This window comes from Panulirus ornatus, chromosome 66 (assembly GCF_036320965.1).
Source record: "Panulirus ornatus isolate Po-2019 chromosome 66, ASM3632096v1, whole genome shotgun sequence".
Classification (NCBI taxonomy): domain Eukaryota; kingdom Metazoa; phylum Arthropoda; class Malacostraca; order Decapoda; family Palinuridae; genus Panulirus; species Panulirus ornatus.
Genome location: NC_092289.1, coordinates 13,970,538 through 13,994,627, shown reverse-complemented (window position 1 = coordinate 13,994,627; position 24,090 = coordinate 13,970,538). Strand labels below are relative to the sequence as shown.

The 24,090-nt window shown below is 44.6% G+C and overlaps 1 protein-coding gene across 1 annotated transcript in view; it reads left to right on the top strand.

Annotated features, from left to right (window-relative positions):
- The first annotated feature begins 430 nt into the window (after window positions 1-430).
- The window catches only part of LOC139746694 (metalloreductase STEAP4-like), a 37,182-nt gene continuing 13,522 nt past the window's right edge, over window positions 431-24,090 (top strand). The window contains exon 1 of the mRNA XM_071658141.1: window positions 431-485. The gene's annotated coding sequence lies outside the window, so the exon portion shown is untranslated. The remainder of the gene's footprint in view (window positions 486-24,090) is intronic.

The window sequence follows — 24,090 nt, the reverse complement described above, 5'->3', positions numbered from 1 at the left end:
ATTTCGCAAACAGGCGTCAGTAACATTTTGAAACGCACTCTGAATTACATTGACGTGGCTGACCTGCCCACACTTACTCAGACCCATATTAGACAAAGGCACAGTACGCGGAAGACAGTGTAACAAAAAAAAAAGATACGGATTTTATCGAATAAAACAAACTTGTTTTCACACACACACACACGTAAAAGTAGCAGCCTGGGGATCATGGCAGCCCGGTAGCAACTTCTGAAGAACGCGGATGCTACGACGACTGTGAGGGTGAAAGAAACACGATTATCTCTGTTGAAGGGTTCGAATATCCAACTGGTCGTTGAAATGGGTACAAACTGTCCATTGTGGACATTTGCCGCGCTGTTGCAACACTAACGTGGTAGGCCTGCTAGGCTGGCTGCCCATCAGAGAACAGGCGAGTCTTAAGGACCACAGAACGCAGCGGTGGGTGCCCCAGAGCTAGACCAAGTTTCTGGACGTATTTGACGAAGGTATGTAAGCAATATCAATACTGGTCAAGCAAGAGGATATAGAATCAATGTGTCCTGCCTGTGGGTTTAAGATGATCCCTCAAGTCACTTCGTGACAATCATGCTGTGAAGAGACTCGTTCTTGTGAGAGTGAAACAGTTACATATGGTTGGCTGAGATTCGAGATGGACTTTTAAGGTTAGGCCTTCAGCCACCTCACTCATAAAGGTTGTGGATGTTTGTCTCCCACCTCAACAACAACCCCCACCCCCCCAACCCAGCTAGAGAGAGAGAGAGAGAGAGAGTGTATACTCATCTTCATGTTCGTTCGACAAGCTCTTTCGACATGAGGTAAAGCTATCGCGCAGCGCTCACCGCACCGAGGGAGAGAGAGTTATGTAGTAGGCAGACGTGCATGAGACACTATCGTATACTGAAGATCGATACAGGTCAGGAGTGATATAGTGTGGTGATACATAACATACCACCAGACAGCGGTATGCTGTGCAGAACTCTATCACACGAATTCGTTGGCACCAAAGTTTCCCAGGCACATCTTACATCATAGGTCCTTCGTGATATGATAAGAGCCTCGTCTACTATATATCATAGGATCAGATTGTCTATCAAAAAATACCTGTTCCACTGTGTCTTACCTTATATTGTTGGATATACTGCAAATACTCTTGCCATAATTATCGCTTCTATATCAACTTTTGAGGGTGGAAAAAAAGAGGTATATTCATAAATCACCAGAGGAAAGGAGGTTCATAGATGGTATAATGTTAGTAAACACTGAGAAAGATTCACAGTTTTCTGCTGAGTTTATTCCCGGAGGCGGCGTGTAGGGAGGGGGTGGATGAGGCTGACTGAGGCGAAGTGGAGGCGTTCTGCCGTACGTCCTCCTCCTGCCGCGTCTGGGGCGCCACTGGTGGTGATAGTGGTTGGGTGACCAGCCCCGACCTGTACTGCTGACGCGCCAGGGGCGTCACTGGTGGTGATGGTGGTTGGGTGACCAGCCCCGACCTCTACTGCTGACGCGTCAGGGGCGTCACTGGTGGTGATGGTGGTTGGGTGACCAGCCCCGACCTCTACTACTGACGCGTCCGGGGCGTCACTGGTGGTGATAGTGGTTGGGTGACCAGACCCGACCTGTACTCCTGACGCGCCAGGGGCGTCACTGGTGGTGATGGTGGTTGGGTGACCAGCCCCGACCTCTACTGCTGACGCGCCAGGGGCGTCACTGGTGGTGATGGTGGTTGGGTGACCAGCCCCGACCTCTACTACTGACGCGTCCGGGGCGTCGCTGGTAGTTGGGTGGTCGGATAGTCCCAGGGTTGCGTACTACTTCGTCCAATCCACCACACAGCACCAGCCTTCAGGTTTAACACCAGATCCCTTATATAGCTGTGTCGTCGTCACATGTTCCTATGCCCTTGGGTGTTGTGGCGTGACGCAAGGGCTTGTACCTTATGGATCGGCTCAAAGAAAGCGTTATTACTCCCCAAGGGCCGTGCCTACGAGTCAAAAGGTCGTGCCCTCGTGTTCATTGGTCGTGCCCTCGTGTTCAAAAGTCGTGCCCTCTTGTTCATAGATCGTGACCTCGTGTTCATTGATCGTGCCCTCGTGTTCAAAGGTCGTGCCCTCGTGTTCATAGATCGTGCCGTCGTGTTCATTGGTCGTGCCCTCGTGTTCAAAGGTCGTGCCCTCGTGTTCAAAGGTTGTGACCTCGTGTTCATTGGTCGTACCCTCGTGTTTCATAGATCATGCCCTCGTGTTAATTAGTCGTACCCTCGTGTTCAAAGGTCGTGCCCTCGTGTTCAAAGGTCGTGCCCTCGTGTTCATTAGTCGTACCCTCGTGTTCATAGATCATGCCCTCGTGTTTGAAGGTCGTGACCTCGTGTTTGAAGGTCGTGCTCTCGTGTTCAGAGATCATGCCCTCGTGTTCATTGGTCGTGCCCTCGTGTTCAAAGATCGTGCCCTCGTGTTCAGAGATCATGCCCTCGTGTTCATTGGTCGTGCCCTCGTGTTCAAAGATCGTGCCCTCGTGTTCATAGATCGTGCCCTCGTGTTCAGAGATCATGCCCTCGTGTTCATTGGTCGTGCCCTCGTGTTCATAGATCGTGCCCTCGTGTTCAAAGGTCGTACCCTCGTGTTTGAAGGTCGTGCTCTCGTATTCAACCTGTTGATAAGCTCTGAGTTGATGTCGATTATGAGTTAATGAACGTTTAAAAAAAAAAAAAAAGGCCATCATTTTTTCCACTTAACGTGTTCTTTGATCACGATCTATGACTAGGACTCTCTTGTATCGTCTCGTATCATGATAATCACAGGTCTGGCGCTCCCGTTTTTCCAGCTATGATCATAAAATAATCTTTGTGCTCTGGCATAGTCAACGTTCACCCCCTGTTCTTAACACCAGAACAAAGAAATGAACATAATATTCATCATAGGATTCAATAACATTGACCATAACCTTGGCGTTCATCAGTTCTAATATACTCGCAGTAATGATATAATTTTTCGTATTTTTCTTTTTTTTTTTCATACTATTCGCCATTTCCCGCATTAGCGAGGTAGCGTTAAGAACAGAGGACTGGACCTTTGAGGGAGTATCTTCACCTGGCCCCCTTCTCTGTTCCTTCTTTTGGAAGATTGAAAAAACCAAGAGGGGAGGATTTCCAGCTACCCGCTCCCTTCCCTTTTAGTCGCCTTCTACGACACGCAGGGAATACGTGGGAAGTATTCTTTCTCCCCTATCTAAAAATACGAGACGATGATTGTTACTATTTTTGATATAAAAAAGAGTGTTTTTCAGAATGTTCAAACTGGACTTTGTACAGACTTATATCCAGTTCATATCCATGAGATGCTAACAGTGTAAAACTATGTAAAAAAGAAACTTAATTGAATTTATTATGTTTGAAAGAAAAATATTGTAAAATCACATGATTTCCAGTAATTCTTTCATTCCCGTATTGTTCGTTCGTACGTGGAAAAGTCATCCCGTCTATACATAAGTGCATAGATACATTGACAACAATGTGAATCTATTTATGGATGCGTGGGCATCATTCGTTATTGTTTCCCCAGTAATGTATATTGTCCCAGTCACCAGCAGCGTATAGAGAATCCGATACGGCACATTTACGACAAATGAGATCAAGATCATATCATGTTTATGGTATCTGATCCCTTCGTGTCGTAGGCGACTAAAAGGGAAGGGAGCGGGGGGCTGGAAATCCCCTCCCCTCCCTTTTTTAAGTTTTCCAAAAGAATGAACAGAGAAGGGGGCCAAGTGAGTACACTCCTCTAAGGCTCAGTCCCCTGTTCTAACGCTACCTCGCTAACGCGGAAAATGGCGAATATGTATGAATATATATATATATATATATATATATATATATATATATATATATATATATATATATCCCTGGGGATAGGGGAGAAAGAATACTTCCCACGTATTCCCTGCGTGTCGTAGAAGGCGACTAAAAGGGGAGGGAGCTTGGAGCTGGAAATCCTCCCCTCTCGTTTTTTTTTTTTTTTTGATTTTCCAAAAGAAGGACTAGAGAACGAGGCCAGGTGAGGATATTCCCTCAGAGGCCCAGTCCTCTGTTCTTACCGCTACCTGCTAACGCGGGCAATGGCGAATAGTTTGAAAAAAAGAAAAGAAAATATATATATATATGTATATATATATATATATATATATATATATATATATATATATATATATATATATATATATAGATAGATAGATAAGGATACCGACTGAGTCCACTTCTTACATGCTTTTAGCAAATATGCCCTCCTCTCTACGCCACTCGTCAAGAGAGAGAGAGAGAGAGAGAGAGAGAGAGAGAGAGAGAGAGAGAGTACCAAACACCATCCTATTATGGGAAGAGATTGGGCGATGTGATTGCTTCATCTTGTATGACTTCCACGTAATGTTTATCCCTGGAACATATGCTCGTACTTTACCAAGACGAGGAGTCCTGAGGGTGCGTGTTGCTACGGCGACTGTGTGACTTGGCTGCCGTCATGAATACATCCATGAATATCTGGAAAGTCTTTCCTGTTAAGTTAGCCTTGGGTCCTTTGGATGTAATATTATTATTATTATTATTATTATTATTATTATTATTATCATCATATATGTATATTTATATATTTCTTCTTTTAAACTATTCGCCATTTCCCGCGTTAGCGAGGTAGCGTTAAGAACAGAGGCCTGGGCCTTTGTTGCATATCCTCACCTGGCCCCACTCTGTTCCTTCTTTTAAAACATCAAAGAAAAAAAAAAAGGGGAGGATTTCCAGCCCCCCGCTCCCTTCCCTTTTAGTCGCCTTCTACGACACGCAGGGAATACGTGGGAAATATTCTTAATCCCCTATCCCCAGGGATAATATATATATATATATATATATATATATATATATATATATATATATATATGAAGGTGAAATCGCACTTCAGTAGTTCGTACAATTATAAACATGTAATTTTCCTATACGTGTGGCACTTTTCGTGGACACAATCCACCTCATCAGGTGCCAGTACTTAAAAAAGTTATTGGCACCGTCATGCAGTACGCAGGGATGACCACAAAAATGCGATCGCTAAACATTGTCATGAAAATGATCACCCCATAGATCTTGAAAATCCCGTTATTCTATACCTCTCTGCTGATTATGCCACACGCAACGTCACATAATTGCTAATACTAAGAACTTTAATTTATCCCCAGGCAATTTTAAAGCTCATCCTGGCATTAACCAAATCATTATGAGAAGAATTGACAAAACACGAAAACAAAAAATATGTTGTTCAAGACACATCCAGCTACCCAGGTCAACCGCCGCCACGTGACCCCCCCTTAATCACTCTCCCTTACAACGGTTACTGCCAGAGAAAGCAGACAGTGGTTGGTCTATACAGATTGGTGTTGGACGGCGGGACTCAAGTGTGATGTTGGGATTTAAATAACTTTGTTAAGTACTGGCACCTGATGAGGTGGATTGCTTCCACGAAACATGTCGTGCCACATGTATAGAAAAATTATGTTCAATATAATTTTATGAATTTCTACTGAAGTGCGATTTCACCTTTATCCTATCATCATGGACTAGTGCAATTATATATATATATATATATATATATATATATATATATATATATATATATTGGAAAGGATCACAATTTTGCGCGTGATCAAGATATTCCTATGAGTCCACGGGGAAAATGAAACACGAAAAGTTCCCAAGTGCACTTTCGTGTAATAATCACATCATCAGGGGAGACACAAGGGAGAAATATAAGTCAGTTGATATACATCGAAGAGACGAAGCTAGGACGCCATTGGGTAAACATCTCACAATATGATAAACCAACAGAAGCATCAGAACGACTCCTGCTAATCTTCTCCCCCGCCACCCCAACAACGCCCTGTAATTCAGTAAGGGGTCACGTGATCCTCTCACGTATATAAACACACTCGGTAATTACAACCCCCGAGTCCTCATACGACCCCTCTAAGCTCTGGTGTATTTCTTGGTAATTACCGCAGAGATCAATGCTGATGCCACGGAGGGGAAAACCTTGCAATGTTTCATTGACCTTATTCACGACTATTTTTGGCTTCGGTGGAAAGTGCTTTGATCCCCGGTCTCAGATTTCCCTTTGGTGTGATTTTCCGTCGCTAGGTTTATCCAGTAAATTTCATATAAGAAGCGAGTGAATATGTGTATATTTCTTTATAAACTGGGCAGCGTTTATAGACCTGGTAGTGAAGGGGAGGGAGGCAAGTGAGCCGGGTTATTCAGAAGGAACTGAGACCAGTGAATGAGCATTCTTCTTCTTCTTCTTCTTCTTCCGCCTCTTTTGCAAGTTCGAGGATTGCTGATGTGAGGTTTGAATGTACGAGTAAGTGGTTATGGAGGGGCGAGGGTATTTCATATGGAGGCAGCAGAGGGTGTGTTCAGTGTGAAAGAGTATCGTTTTAGATGGGACGCATATGCGAAACGAGTCACGGCGAATAGTTTGGCACAAGAAAACGCCGTGTAAACCATATGGAAAATGGAATGTAGCACATGGCGACTGGAGTGGATGGGATTGTAGTTGAATTTCACCAAAAAACGATGTCCGACAGTGTTCTTGATTCGTTAGTCAGGATCTTCGGTGTCTGTATAGCTCAAGGTGAGGTGGTCCACGGTGTTTATGAAGCGTGTCCGTATTGCCTGGAACTGCTCCCAGTGCAAATGTTCGTCCTGGAGCTGGTTACTATTGTGGCTGTGTCTCCGATGCAGCGTTTGTATCTGGAGCTAGTTTCCAAATTGGCTGTTGTGCCTGGAACGCGTCTTTGCTGTATGGTTCCTGTGCTTGGAATTGATTTCCCAGTGTGGTTGTTGTGCCTAAAACTAGTCGTCAGTGTAGCTGCTAATTATTTTTTGTGGGGCTAAGACTCTCTTTAAGGCTCTTCGAAGCCCTGACGAAGGCAGTTCATGGCGTGTTCTTCCTCATTAGTCCTACGTGCACTCTGGTCTGATGACAGCGCCTCACTAGACTCCCAGGCTGGATTCTTCGAGAATCTTGAGCTCATTATTCTCTTGGCGTTTCCTGTTGTGTTTTTGAAGGAGTTAAACTTTTCACGAGCCTTCTCCAGTGTTTGAAGGTTAGTTTATACCTAGTTTCAGTTTCTGCATGTTTTGTTGTGATGTCAAGTAAAATATCTGACCTGGAAATTTTTTGAGAGAGAACCTATAGGTGTCCACTGCATCAAACAGTTTACGGTTTTATCAGCGTCAAAAGACGCAAGAAATGTATGTATCGTAACTATATACATTGTAAATGGAATAGTTATACGCATCAAACATACAATAAGAATATATTGGTGATCTCTTTTGATAGTTCACCTGTAATCAAAATTATGCATACACTCTTTTCTTGCTGACGGTCAATGTTGCTTGCCTTCCTCCAGTCCCTTCTCACTCTGGTCTTGTGGGAGAGAACCATGGTATTTTCAACAAGCACTGGCATTGCCAGTAGACGAGCGTTACAACACTGATGTAAAGCACAGCGGCAATACACATGACCTATGGGGTGGAAAACCCATAAACCGCCATTCCTAACTTTGCCTCCATCCATTGGACCTGCTTGTAGGTGTTGATGATGGTCCGGAAGTGTCCCACTACCGGTACCTTGGCCCACGCTGAGTCTGGGTCATAGTAGTCTGCCGGTCGCAGGTCCAGGGGTCCAGAGATCAGTTTCCCCACTAGCGGCAGCCTGTGCAGCAGCTCGCGAATGTAGTGCTTGTGGATAACGGATTTCTCCAGTTTTGAATGTTGCCCGTCAAGATAGATCTGGAGCAGACTAATGAACCACCAAAGAAACAACGCACCAAGTGTAAGGGCAAATGTTGCTATGAGCAATGTCTTTAGAATTCCTCGAAGCTCAGGTATCTTGGGGATTTTTGTGGTCTGCCTGGTAGTGGCTGAAGTCTGGGAAGTTTCTGTGATTAGGGTAGAGGCCGATGCTGTTTTTGGGAGAGATCCTGTAGTCTGGGTGGTGTCTAGCGTAGTCTGGGTGGTGTCTGGCGTAGTTTGGGAGGCTTCTGTGGTTGGGGTAGAGGCTGACGCCGCTTTCTGGGGAATTTCTGTTGTGGTTGGCGTAGTACGGGGAGACTCTGTGATGCGAGCAGAGGCTGTTACTGTGGGAGATTTCCTTGTCTGTGGGTATGATGGAAGAGAACTTGGCGACTTCAGAAACCCGATGCGACTCATCTTCGGGGCTCGCTCGTGGACCATGAGTTTCCCCGTGGCCCTGACGGTGTCGACGTTGTCCTGGCGATAATCTTGACTCACGCAGGCGATCACATGAGTCGTGCACTTCCGGTCCCGGAGGTAAGTGTACAGCAAGCGGAGCAGGAAGCACTGATCGTGTTCCTATCCCTGCAGGGCACTAAGGACTATGCCATGTAACCGATCCAGTTGTTCTGTGGCAGCCAGATCAATGAGGACGAAGCTCCCGCCTTTGTGGACCTCCGCCTTCAAGAGCAACTGGAGCTTCGGTTTCCTGAGTTTCTTCACCTGGCGCATGCAAGAACGGATGTTCATCTCGGATCCCCGTGTCAGATTCAGCGAGTAGATCATTTTCATCCTGTTTATGTATATATGAGAGGCCGAGACGGTGACCTCGTCGACTTTTTTCAGGATTTGTTTTACGGTCTCTTTGAACAGACTGCACACCAGTGTTGCTCTCTCGGGCTGCAGCGGCCCACAGATGATGACGCACACATTTTTGTCACGGCTTATGCACGACAGTGAGTGTCTGAACTTTTCAATCATTTGCTCCATGTCTTTCTTGACTAGGAAGACCCCATCGAATGTGTATAATGAGTATCCAAAGGTGCCCTGCAACTCTACGCTCGACCCGTTCGAGAGAGGAACCACACAAGTGCCCCCTTTACCCCCAGAGATGAAACAGTACCTCTGGATGCAGGCGAGCATCCCTGGCGGGAGGCGTCCCGTGGGCATCTGCTTTTGGGGTTTGGAGAGGTTCGTGATAGTGGGTGTGGCGGACTGTAGGGATACATCCGTGGATATATCTGTCGTGGGAGGGTCAGCGGTGGACACAGCAGGCACGGCAGTGGGTGGAGGGGAGTGGTGTGGCGGCGGTGGTCCATGGTAGTAATGGTGGTGATGAAAGGTGCGGTTTTCATCCTTGACGTGCGTGGTGGTACATACTGTAGCCTCCCCGCAATGTCGATAATAGAGTAAGTCTTGGGATTCCTGGGAATGGTGGTAGGAGTGGGTGTGGCTTATAACTGTAGCTGCAGGCAATTCAGCCGTGTCTGGGGTAGTAGCCACAGACACCTGTTGGTCGTGGTTTGGGCACGACGTTTTATGGAAGTAATGATGATGGTGGTAGGTATAGGTGTGTGTGGCGACAGGCGTGGACGCTTTTTCATCCCCGACACCTGTAGTAGAAGAACATTCAGATACGGCGGAGGCTTGTTCGTCTTTGGGTCCAGTCGTCTATATCGAGCTGGGTTCACTGACGGCGGGAGAGCCTTGACAATACATTTTGGAGAACATCTCCTCCAAGTTCTTCTTATATTCTCTCAGTTTCTTAGGACTGTGTATCACATGGGGCTCGCATACGGATGCAGTTGGTGTCGTCCGTTTGGTGGTGGGAAAATGTGCCTCCTGGGCGGGCTCTTTTTTAATGAAGTTATCATTTTGGACACAAGTGTCCAACAACAACTTACCCAAACATTTCTTGTATTCATTCAGTTTGTCAGGATTGTTTATTACAAGGGACTCGAGTGAGGACGCATCCGAGTCCTCCATCTCGTCTTTGTCGTCGGTATTCTTTCGGATGGCGACAAGCAGTGAAAGCGAGACTAGGTTTGCGACACTCGTGTGATGCGTGCGGCTGAGTAAACAGTACCTCTTTAGAGCGTCCAAGAAACTCTGTCCTTTAGTCATAAGTCTGGGGATCAAAGGAGCCCTGGCGGTGCTGGATGGTGAAGGTACCTCCTCGTCAGCATCTACAGCCAAGACTTCCCCTCCGGTCTTCAGGCCAGATACGGGCATTGAGGGAAAGGCATGGCTCACAACAGGAGATTGCGTAGGTGGAGAGAGCGTCATGTTAGATCTCTTCGCTCTGTTCCTCCAGTATCTTCTGATAGCATCTCTGACACTCGGGTCTTCAGTCATAAGCTTGAACTTCGGTTGCGGGTCCTCTTGAGCATGGATGATGATGCTAGATTCTAAAGGTACCGCCACCGAGTCAACGGCCTCAGCAACACCTGTCGCAGCCTCGGCCTCACAGACGTCGGCCACGACGTCACTTTGCTCCTCCTCGACATCGTCATTCAACCGGACAGTTTGACCTTCTATCATGGGGTTTACCCCAGCAGTCAAGAAGAAATGAATTATGTTTATATGCATTTTATGAATCACTCACTGAAAGGGTGATTGATGACTGTGGATATCGACTTTGGTAACCTAGATAAAAGCGACTGTAATGTAGGAAAATAAGTGAGAGGGCATATATGTTACCCAGTGTAGTTATGTTATGTGGAGGAAATGATAGTGAGGGCGTGTGTAACTTGTTCAGTGTTGTTTGGTAATGTGGAGGTTAAAGATAGTGTTGGTGCGAGGAGGGTAGTGATGATGTGTGTGTGTGTGTGTGTGTGTGTGTGGGGGGGGGGGGAGTAGTGATGATGTGGGGGGGTTAGTGATGATTGGGGGGGGGTGTAGTGCGGATTAGGCTGGATAGTAAATGGTGATGTGGGGGATGATGATGAAGTGGTGAGGGGGAAAGGGTGGTGGGTATTGGACGCTCAGGAAGATAAAGAGGGGATGGAGAATGTAAGTTCACCACCTTGTTCCACTCCTTAATCATCTGAATGTCTCGTTCGGGCAACAGCGCCCTTCTAGTCTCCTGTAAATAGGGCTAGAATTCCTATCTGTTTCATAACAAATTATGCCTCAGATAAACGTTCAAGTTTAGGTTAGGTTCCTTTGGAAAAAATTAATGAGCTTTTCGTCTCTTTCCACGTCCTCCATGACTTTGGCATCATATACATAAGTCCTCCGACGTCCGTCCTTGGTTTTCGTTCACTGAGGTAATCTATCCATCTCGCTTGTCACTTTACCGTTCCTCTGTGCCGTCCAGATCCTGGATCTGGCTTACCGGAAGACGGAGTCAGTCCTTCCATTCCATTCTGTCTCATTGCTGTAAGGGATTTACATTCACGGTGAAAACCCTCTCCGATCTTGTTTCAGTTCCTTATGAATCTTTACATCATTCTCTACAAGACTTCCTCTGTCCATGGGCCACGTGCATAGTGAGAGTGTATGTGATCTTAGAATCATCTTTAACACCCGAAGGTGTTATTTTTCAGTTGATGGATGTAACTCACGTTGACGGCCTTCATGATCCTGGCGGTTGACAGGCCTATAACCCAACCAACCAATCCAACCACCAACCCGTGTCTAAGACCGAACTCACTCTCCTTTAGAAATCTTTCATTACACATGATCCCCCACCCCCAACCCATTTTCCCTGAGAAGCGTGTTGCTTCTCAGATGATAACGGTTCTAGTTGTGTGTGTGTGTGTGTGTGTGTGTGTGTGTGTGTGTGGTGTCCCGTGAACATCAACATCAGGAACCACATGCACCATTGCTATGTACAATATAGCTTACGCAGGCTGTTAGGAAGGCTGTAGGTACGTTTAGAGTATCGGCAATTGTGCTGGCGTAGGGAGGATACTTGTGACGGGGTTGTTGCTGTGTGGGGGAAGATAGCACAGGTGTGGGGAGGAAAGTGCAGTTAGAGAAAGAAGTGAAGTAGGGAGCACATGGCGAGGGTAGGAGAATATGGGGGGGGGGGGAAGGGAGGATAAGGGGGGAAGGGACTGAAAGCCAGCATCCCACGTGTGCTTGAGGCAGAAAAGAGATACCTATCTGAGCCATTGAAGCGTTGTCGTCACCCTCGCTATATCATATGCGTGGGGTAATCCTGGTGTGGGGAGAGTAGTGAGGATTTAGGAAGGTAGTGAAGATCTGCCGAAAACAAAATGTGGAAAGTTTAGTGAGGCCTTTGGAATAAGAAAGAGGGTAAGGAGAAAATTGGATTAATGATGATTTGGAGACCGTAGTGAAGATATGGGGAGGATGGCAAATGATAAATGGGAGGGTAATGGGGATGTTGTATTGAGGATATCGGAAGTACAGTGATGCTAGGACTGTAGTGAAGATGTGGGAAGGGTATTGAGGATCTGAGGGAGGTAGTGAGGATGTGGAATGGATAGAGATGGGAAAGACAATGATTTGTGGATTAATGATGATTTGGAGACCGTAGTGAAGATATGGGGAGGATGGCAAATGATAAATGGGAGGGTAATGGCGGTGTTGGATTGGGGATATGGGAAGTACAGTGATATTAGGACTGTAGTGAAGATGTGGGAAGGGTATTGAGGATCTGAGGGAGGTCGTGAGAATGTGGAATGGATAGAGATGGGAAAGACAATGATTTGTGGAGGGTAGTGAAGATGTGGAGGGGGTAGTGGAGATATGAAGAAGGAAGGAGGGTGGTATGTGAGAACGAAGAAACGATACTGAGGATGTTGGATGGATAGTGAAGATGTAGGAAAGTCAGTGAGGATGGATGTGCCGAGGGTAAAGAGTACATGGGGAGCGTAGTAAGAATGTGGAAAGAGTAATGATGATGTGGAAAGGATAGTGTGGACTTACGGAGGTTAGTGATGGTGTGGAGAGGATATTAAAGTAGGGATGTTAACGAGGATGTGGGGTGATGTAGATGGGAAGGATAGATAACAGGAGACCTGATGGTCAAATTGACAAGGACATCTACTGAGGTCACAATGATATTTGAGAGAGAGAGAGAGAGAGAGAGAGAGAGAGAGAGAGAGAGAGAGAGAGAGAGAGAGAGAGAGAAATGGCACATCTCCACCCACCGCTCCCTCTGGCTCAACAACTGGCAATATAAGAAACTCAGAAGTGTCACAGTATAGTATGGTTAGAGTAATGCTGCCACAGGAAATCTTATTGGATGCTGATGCTGATTCTCCCTTACGGGTCGGTTCCCACTGCAATGTCGTAGTACTGCTGTTGCTTCAGTGTAGGAGTGACACTTCAACTAACGTATCAGCCACCGCCGAAATCAACTCGCCTGATCTAACATACTCTGGGGCGTCATTTGTTCCTAAATTGCTGCAGCCAAAGTCACGCCTCCACCCTTGCAAGGGCTTCACTTAAGCGCACTCCAACTTGCCGAGGAACAGAGTAGGCCAAATCATACAACAATTGAGAGTGTTTACGCAGTCAAATGCAAGGCATGTGAATATATCTTTATAGGCCAGACAGGTAAAATTCTAACGGAGAGGTGTTATTGGCACCGTCATGCAGTACGCAGGGATGACCACAAAAAAAATGCGATCGCTAAACATTGTCATGAAAATGATCATCCCATAGATCTTGAAAATCCCGTTATTCTATACTCCTCTGCTGATTATGCCACACGCAACGTCATTAAATGTCTTAATTGCTTTACAAAGAAATTTAATTTGTCCCCAGGCAATTTTAAAGCCCATCCTAGCATTAACCAAATCCTTATGAGAATTGACAAAACACGAAAACAAAAACAAAGAAAACGTTGTTCAAGACACACCAACTACCCAGGTCAACCCCCGTCACGTGACCCCCCTTAATCACTCTCCCTGGCAATGGTTATGGCCAGACAAAGCAGACAGTGGTTGGTCTATAAAAATTGGTATTGGACGGCTGGAATCAAGTGTGATTTTGGGATTTAGATAACTTTCTTGATTACTGGCACCTGATGAGGTGGATTGTCTCCACGAAACATGTCGTGCCACAAGTACACAAAAATTACGTGTTGAATAAAGCTGTATGACCTCCTACTGAAGTGCGATTTCACCTTCATCACGGAAAAGTGTGCCAGCGGGGTATATGTGGGTGAAACTCTGTCCTCCAAGAATGACTGTATTTTGTTACATTCGTTAACAAGAGTAGGCCGTCACACCATGGCTCTCACACACCATGAGTGTCTCCTAAAAACCATTCCGTTTTCCGTCCCCAAAATCAGGACATCCGTCGAGAGGGAGATGGTTGCTTAGATGGTGACACCCCAGCAATCACTAGAAAAAAAATTCCTGGTACACTTTGTCTTGGATCTGCTTGGAGTTTCGCCGTCCACTCAACACCCAAAGATCACTTCAAGGAGTCGTGGCTGCTCCGCCAACCTTTCCCTACGACGTCTAAAGAATCAGGAACTCTTTCTGCGGTCATGGTTGCTCAGCCGACCATCCCTGCACTTGCAGTGAATCGAGAGGTTCGTCTTCTCAGGCTCCTGATTGCGTCAATAGTCGGTCCTCCTCCATCTGGGAGCCGTGCCTCCCGTTATATTCTCTCCGTTGCTCCTCCTCACACTGGTTCCTCATTGCCTGATGGCGTTTGCCAATGCACCTAGATAGGCCTCGTCTTTCCAGTAGTGTCACAGAGGGTAAATGAGTTTCTATATCCCTCGATACTCGCTATCAGGGAGACCACTTCTCGTGGGTCTTTTTTGAGAGTGTGTGGTCACCAATCCCGTTGAGGTAGACGTTCGTATAACGACACGATTTTGGGTTATGTCCGGCCTTTATTTTCTACCTAACCTACTCGATTTTCGGTTCATGGGGGTTGATGGGAAAAAATCATCATCAAACATCTTCGTTTCATAAGCGCACAGGACTTTCCTGAGCATAAAACACAACAATGACCGGGTGAACAAAAAAAATTGAATATAGATTGTTGTGACAAAGACTCTTTTCATGAAAAAAGAATAAAATTATATCGATTCTCTTCAATATGAGGTGTTTACCTTCAGTCTGCTAAATATTCACCTCCATTCCATTCGTATGTTGGTGTCAGGTGTAGTGGAGTGAAGAGGGGAGCTTGGGGATGCACCCGTGTGTTCTGTTGATGCCTGGTTTTAAGCACGCATTGTGGGTGGATGAGTAGTGAGAGAGACACAGGCCATAGGTAAGGATGCGCAGGAGGAGGATGTCTTGGTCGTCTTGGGAAGTGTGGGAACCTTGCTTCAAAGCGGTGGAGACTGACCCGGTCGACCAGATTTGGGGATGAAGCGTTGCTTGCCAAATCTGCACGAATTTCTGTCTATATGAGACACATAGTGATGACTGTAAATTGATTGGACGGTAGGTATGTTAGTTTTAGTTTGACTGAAGTCAATTCTCAAAAAATACTGTCTCAAAGAAAACCGTGTGACATTTGAATGGTTGCGACAGACATGTCTCCTTGGAGCAGAAGACAGCATGTGATACTCTTTCCTCTCGCGTGGAGGTATCTCCTCACGAGACACAGCTCCCGCTCTACAACAATCTTGTGCACTGACTGAGGCCTCGGTGGTGTGAAATAGATACACCATTTGTGACACACCCCCCTCATCATCACTACTACCGCCACACTCCTCGCTCTCACTAAGCTCACAGCAGTCTTACCCCACTCGCCCTGTTGCACTCGACGCACCAGCGAACAATTCTGATGTCTGATCTCTGCACACGTTAACACACATCACAGGACCCAGACCTCGGGGTCGATCGATGTCCCGCAGGAAAGTTGGTGTGCTTGTTTTGTCTCGCCAAGCCGGTGGTTGGCACTTATCTATTTGATTAGGTCTATTACCTCTCATTGTAACATCTGGTTGGTCGGTAAAATCAAGCAATAGATGACAGGAGGACAAGGAGTGGTGAGAATGTGTGTGACGAGATATTGATGTAAAATAGAGGTGCGTGTGATGGCACTTCGACTTGAGACCTTATCATCATCTCTCTCTCTCTCTCTCTCTCTCTCTCTCTCTCTCTCTCTCTCTCTCTCTCTCTCTCTCTCTCTCTCTCTCTCTCTCTCATTTCTTCAGTTGCGGGTGAAAGTCCTCAACAGAATCCGGTCTGAAATGAATCATGAAAAGGGTCCAAACGAGACTTAAAAGTAGGGAAGTTAGAGAAACAGGTTAACTAATGAATAGTCCTGGGAGATATGGAAAACCTGCTCTACAGAAAGGGATAGGTTGTAGCATTTCGAAAAATTGTGAGTGGGTAGATTTCTAGCGCAAAATAAAAGGGATATATATATATATATATATATATATATATATATATATATATATATATATATATATATATATATATATATATATATATACCAATGGCCCACTGTTGAGTAACCATTGCTGGCTATCCGTTCATCAGTGTGATACAGTGGCCTCCCGAGTTTTACGTGGTTCACACAAGCAACCTGATTCTGGAAGCAAAAAACCTGGGTCATATCTACAGAAGAGCAAGAAAGAGAAAAGACGCGGGAGCGTTGAGGAAGTTAGTCAGACTTTGAGGAAGAGATGACAAGTAGGAATGCAATGGATCTGAATCTATTTGAGAACGTATGTAGACTTAGAATCTCCCCAGATGTGAGAGCAGTACTCCATCAAGAGGACACGTCAGTCCTGTTGTGTATGATCGAATCAGCTGTTCAGATGAGGAAACATGTCTGAGCGAGACTACCAGTTTCAGTGAAAAGTATTTACTGTATATTGTAATAACACAAACTTTGGAATTTCCGTAGATCATATGTATAGTAAATAGGGACAAATTGCCTATTGATGTCTTCCATGATTTAGTCTTAAACACAACTATCGACGATTCCATCGAGGTTTGATAAGGGGAGGAAAACGTAAACAGTTAATAGCGCCTCTGGTGGCCACGACTGATATCAAGTCTCAGGTTTGACCGACCTGAAGATTCGAACCAACACGGACCGACCCCAGAGTAAAGACATGGTACACACAGTCACATGGTTAAGAGATGGTGGCAACACCAGTGTGAAAACTCTCCCTCCGCCCGTAACACACAAACAGTAATCACTCTAACTTACAAAGTTGATGACAAGATTAGCTCGCTTTCCCTTCGTTACAATCCGGGAACTTACAAACAACTTCGTCTGGCGTAGCCCAGGTTAGAGTCTCACCGTAAATTGTCGTCTTTCTATAGTAAGATTAGGAATTCTTGGTGTATATATACATCAGCTGTTGTTGTAAGTGAGAGCCAAGTATCAGCACTCAGTGATCAAGTTTTTGTGCAACTCTGAAGATCCCCAGGTCAGTAAACATTACTTGAAGAGAAGGAGCTTTATGCGGGGCGGTATATGTGGACATCACTCCGTTTAATCCTTGAGTCAACAGAGAATTTGCATCTCCATCTGCGGTGTGTTTACCCAGGAGGAGGCGAGCGAGGCGGAGGCGTGGCGTGGCGACCCGACGAGCATGTGGAGCCACACACACACACAAAACACGTACTTATCCACTCCTCCAAGACGGCCTCTTGCAGACCTTGTGTGACTCCGGGATCAGATGCGTTTCTGTTTTGACTGTTGGCTGCACCTGGAAAATGTATTGTCTCAGGCAAGCAGCGTATGAATGGGGTAGAAAGGATGTTTCAGTGGGAATATATATATATATATATATATATATATATATATATATATATATATATATATATATATGTATGTATGTATATATATATATATATATATATATATATATATATATATATATATATATATATATATATATATATATATATATATATATATGTATGTATATATATATATATATATATATATATATATATATATATAGAGAGAGAGAGAGAGAGAGAGAGAGAGAGAGAGAGAGAGAGAGATAATGATCACACCAGTCTGTAATGATAGCATGAAGATGAAATCGCACTTCAGTAGTTCATACAATTATATCTAACATGTAATTTTTCTATACATGTGGCACGACATGTTTCGTGGCGACAATCCACCTCATCAGGTGCCAGTACTTAACAAAGTTATTTAAATCCCAACATCACACTTGAGTCCCGCCGTCCAACACCAATCTGTGCAGACCAACCACTGTCTGCTTTGTCTGGCAGTAACCGTTGTAAGGGAGAGTGATTAAGGGGGGTCACGTGGCGGGGGTTGACCTGGGTAGCTGGATGTGTCTTGAACAACATATTTTTTGTTTTCGTGTTTTGTCAATTCTCTCATAATGATTTGGTTAATGCGAGGATGGGCTTTAGAATTGTCTGAGGACAAACTAAAGTTGTTGGTATTAGCAATCAAGACAGATTCAATGACGTTGCGTGTGGCATAATCAGCAGAGGAGTATAGAATAACTGGATGTTCAAGATCTATGGGGTGATCATTTTCATGATAATGTTTAGCGATCGCATTTTTGTGGTCATCCCTGCGTACTGATGACGGTGCCAATAGCACCTCTCCGTTACCGTATTTTTTCATACATGCCATACAAAAAAAAGAAAAGGGGATGAAATATGTTGAAAGCTAAAGAGCAAGACGTCAACCCAACTTGATTATGTTGGTTCTGATTTAGCCTTTGCCTCGACCCCAGTATCGTATATAAATTGAGTGTTGTGAGCGAAGATGGACAGGTGAGGAGATGAAACATCGACCTCAGTCGAGATGTGCCCAAACAGACGATAAGACGAGGATGATTCAGTTCTCTAAGGCGGGGGAAAAATTGGAACACGTCTGCCTCATCCCTGTGCTGAAGATGGCCAGGATAATCAGTAATTTCACATGGCTGAAAAGAATTATATAGACTAGAAAGGAACTGAGTTCGACTTTGGAATCATATATGTATGTAAGGTGCGGGTAGATAGAGAGATAGGTATACAGATAGATAAATGTATATGGAGATATAGAGACATGAATAGATAGATAGATAGAGCTCACTGGAAATAGTTCCTCGGAAAGCCCATTTTTTCTTATAAAGGTCTAAAGTGAAACGTTTTACGTGAAAATCTACAACTTTTTCGTGGCTGAAGTTGAAAACGATTTCAGGAACTTCAAAAGCCGAAGTGAAATGCAATAACAGAGACAACAAAGGCGGGAGCTGCAAAGTAATCTTCATGCTATCTCTGCAACAGGTTCACCCATCCATTCTTATTCCGCCCCCCCCTTTTTTTTTCCTCTACTTCTTTGCATCACTGACAGAGTTATTTCCTTCTCATAAGTGCACAAATTCAACCTGATTTCGTATTACCTTTTGAGAAACTGGAAATCTCTTCTTATTCATCTTATCATTATTATTATTATTATTATTATTATTATTATTATTATTATTATTATTATTATCATTATTATTAATATTATTATTATTATTACCATTATCATTATTATTATAATTATCATTATTATTATTATTATTGTTATTACTATTATTACAACTATTACTATTATTATATTATCATTATCATTAATATTATTACCATTATCATTATTATTATCATTATTATTATTATTATTATTATTATTATTATTATTATTATTATTATTATTATCATTATTATTATTATTATTGTTATTATTATTATTATTATCATTATTATTATTGTTGTTATCATTATTACTATTATTAGTACCATTATTATTATCATCATTATCATTATTCCTCATTATCATCATTACTATTGCCATTATTGCCATTCTTATCACTATCACAATTAATGATCTAAAAACAAGTACCAATTGTAAGAGAACGAAATGCAATATTGTTAGAATTATGAAAAAAAATGAGGATTTGAGGACAACTTTAGTCAAGGAAAAGAGAAAACATTAATAGAGAATGGTCAAGGAAAGAGAAAACATAGAAAATGGTCAAGGAAAAGAGAAAACATAGAAAATGGTCAAGGAAAAGAGAAAACATAGAAAATGGTCATTGAAAATGGGAACGAAAGTTGAGTGGAGATCAAAAAACCCATGTTTAACCTGACGGCGTCAGGAGAGAGAGAGAGAGAGAGAGAGAGAGAGAGAGAGAGAGAGAGAGAGAGAGAGAGAGAGAGAGAGAGAGAGAGCAAGAGGTGACGAGACATAAAAGAAATTGACTTCAGTAAAGACGATGGACATCTGTCTTCACACTTAAGGGAAGGAAACTGTATACTAAGTCGAGAGGAAAATAGAAGAAGTGGGGTAAGGAAAACGAACATGGAGTTTCGCCCCGCAGGAAAATAAGGATTACGACCATTAGACTTAACGACCTCAGCTCTGGCAGCCTGACGGCGGGAGAATTAAAACTTTTAAGTGATTTTTGGAATCCTGGAAAGTGTTGGGGAGGGAAGGTTAAGGTCACACACACACACACACACACACACACACACACACACACACACACACAAGAGAGAGAAATGCCGTCATTAAGAACACTCAGGAAGGCTCTCTCTCTCTCTCTCTCTCTCTCTCTCTCTCTCTCTCTCTCTCTCTCTCTCTCTCTCTCTCTCTCTCTCTCTCCGTGGGTCTGGAAGGCACGTCCACCGACCAGGGAGGTGCATTCCCTGGGCAGAGGGTAGGGAAGGTAGGGTTAGCAGAGGCAGCTGCGCAGCGAGCCATCACTTCAGAGGCTGTCAAGTTTCATCACCTTTTACCCCAAAGTTGCTGCCTCTCTCCAAGTCTTGTATATAGTCTCGCCATCTCGCACGTTTGCTCACACGAGTCGTCCCGTCGTGCTCGGGGAGTTAGCGACGACACATCGGTAAGGTACGACGTCGTGAGACGAAACATTCGTAACACACACACACACACACACACACACACACACACACACACACACACATACACACACACACACACACGCACACACGAACGAAGATGTATAAGTGTATGAGTCGGCTGGAGACGAAATGCTTATGACAAATGGACGACAAACACATGTTCGACCTATGTGTTAACACCTCCATCGTCTCTGCTTCCCCCCTATCTTACTTAAGGTTACAGTATCTTCACACGAACCAGCTAGATTCTCTCATATCGACTTCGATCTTGTATTTTAATGTGTTCTGATATACTGAACACCTTCTCACTGTACCAGAGGTCTTATGGCACCCCACAAAAGGTATTGTACACTCTAATTTAATTAGTATATTTCTGCACCGTGGGCTGTACAGTACCCAGTAAAATGTATATTGATACATTATGACATACTGAACACTTTTTATACCTTTGGTGCTATGGTAACCCTGGTATATGTAGTGGTTTGCTATTTTCCAGTTCACACAACTAATTCTTATAATTCATTCGTATATAGAATAATAAGGAACATAAAACTTATAATTCATAGATTTATAGCCGATTTTCTCTTATTTTTTTTTTTTTCAGACATGCGAAACGTCTCCAATGCCGTCTTTTGCCGCCTAGCTCAACACTCGTCATGAGCGCATGACTGTGTCATCCCCTGTATGACAGTTCAAAGGCCATGGATGAGCCATGCCTACCATGGATGACACAGCTGGTAACATTATCACGTTCCATAAAAGGCCTTATCTCCTTTTTTTTCTCTCTGATTTTCTTTTTTTTTTTCTTCCAGCTTATCAGCGATCGCTCGAGCGACCAGGTCATATGAGTCTCCTATTTCCATTCGTTGTTATCCTGTAGCTTCCGTAGGGGGCCGAGATGAATCGGAAATCAAAACCATGTCTTCCCGAAGGATTATAGAATGGTGAGTGATGGCGTCGGGGTAGAGCAGTATTATACAGTGTAGGCTCTATGTATACACCTGGGCTAAAGCCAGTCAGGTGTCCGGGAGCGTTTATATTGTGTGCTTACAAAGTGATGGGCGACAGTTGGTCAACACTCACCGGGTGATGGGGTCGGAGGGTGGTGTACACACGGTGTGTACAGGGGAAGTGACGCACACAGACTGGTAGTGTGTAAGGCCTGCTGGTGCTGTACACGAGATGATGTGAGTACTGGTGAAACCTCACGTTGCTGAACAAGAGTGTGCACTGGCATCAGTATACTGGTGTCAGTGTTATGCTGAGTGTGTGTACTGGTGTCAGGGTTATGCTGAGTGTGTGTACTGGTGTCAGGGTTATGCTGAGTGTGTGTACTGGTGTCAGGGTTATGCTGAGTGTGTGTACTGGTGTCAGGGTTATGCTGAGTGTGTGTACTGGTGTCAGGGTTATGCTGAGTGTGTGTACTGGTGTCAGGGTTATGCTGAGTGTGTGTACTGGTGTCAGGGTTATGCTGAGTGTGTGTACTGGTGTCAGGGTTATGCTGAGTGTGTGTACTGGTGTCAGGGTTATGCTGAGTGTGTGTACTGGTGTCAGGGTTATGCTGAGTGTGTGCCGGTGTCAAGAATGATGGAACATATATGTTGGGTGGGTTGTACTGAGCAGACGTCTGAGAAAAGGCCAGGTCGATTTTTGGTGGCAGAGCAGCGATGAGTATGAATTGGTGGCAAGGTTAGGCTGTTGACGGGGCCACACTGAATGCAGTATATATTGGTAACAAGCTTACAGTGAATATGCACTGTTGGCAGAGCTACGCTGATGGCAATGAACCGTTGAATATTCGTAGGTGGCAGGGAGAGGAGGTTGAGTGGACACTTGTCTCGTTACTATACAATGTGGGCCGCTGGCGTCGGAGCAGCGGACCAGAGGTATGTTGGGTGGAGTCTGACTCAGTCTTCATCTTCTCTACATAGAGCAAATGGACGTTAGTAATGACACTCGGTCTTAGACGGTGATGACCACCAGTCATTCCGTTGTCCCACCAGATCACCGCACTCCCACTGTCACTTCAATCCCGTTTAAATTCGTCTCCCAAGAACCCCCCCTTCGTCTCCTCCACTCAACAGTCGTATAAGATCTTCATAACTCATCTCCAGCCACCTGGAACTGACCATCATTCCAGGAAGGGTGGGAGGTAAAGCTATAGACATTCCTCTTGGTTCTTGATCAAAGGGATGTGGAACTCTAGGACGTGGAAGGGTTCCGTTGGTGGAAGTAAGATCAAAGAGCGAGAGCAAGAGGACGACGATAGGTTCCCCAGAGGTCATTCTTAAGTGCTCTTTTGTCACTTAATCCCCTAGGAAAAGGGATGGACTCCCGTATCGACCTGCCAATAGACTCTGGCGGCGTCTGCCTTGCCATGGGTTTACCATCCGGGAAACGAAAGAAGGAGATTTTACGCATCATCAGGAGGCTTTGATCCCGCTTACGTACATCCTCTGTACCACAACCAAGCGAAATGACGTTCAAAACACCAGTCAACTTTGTGGTGCCACTTATCTATAATTCTCTTCGCTCCCAGCTGATGGTATGCAAAGACACGCTATTCTTTGAGTGCTTTTCTGCAAAATCCAGCACAAAGGGGACTGATCTGCGGCGTATTATACATCCTGGACCATAGCTTTGAAGTATAGAAGGTTAGGTGTGGCACAGCCCACGCTGTTTGGATGCGATCCACAAGGTAGGAGGAGAGAAAAGAGAGAGAGAGAGAGAGAGAAAGAGGGAGGAGCGAGCTGGCTAATATTGCGTCCACGGCTCATTTACCTTCAACAGAAAACCCTTGGTAATGCCGTCAATATTGACTGGCCCGCCTTGATGGGGGTCGTCACAGAAACTAATGAGTTTGTCAATAGCCCTCAGGATGTTATATGACCTGACGCCCATGATGCTCGGCTGTCTGAGAGAGAGAGAGAGAGAGAGAGAGAGAGAGAGAGAGAGAGAGAGAGAGAGAGAGAGAGAGGACAGATGAGAGTTGTGTAGTAGTAGGGACAGTATAGGGGAAGGCAGTAATGGGACTGTCTATGAGAGGGTAGTGGGGACTGTCTCTCTCTCTCTCTCTCTCTCTCTCTCTCTCTCTCTCTCTCTCTCTCTCTCTCTCTCTCTACCCTTAAAGCGGTTACTGCCAGACAAAGCGGACAGTGGTTGGTCTATAAAGTTTGGAGCTGGATGGCGGGACTCAAGTGTGATGTTGGGATTTGAATAACTTTGTTAAGTACTGGCACCTGATGAGGTGGATTGTCTCCACGAAACATGTCGTGCCACATGTATAGAAAAATTACATGCTGAACAAATTGTATGAAGTCCTACTGAAGTGCGATTTCACCTTCATACTATCATTACGGACTAGTATGATCATCATCATCTCATATATATATATATATATATATATATATATATATATATATATATATATATTATCCCTGGGGATAGGGGAGAAAGAATACTTCCCAC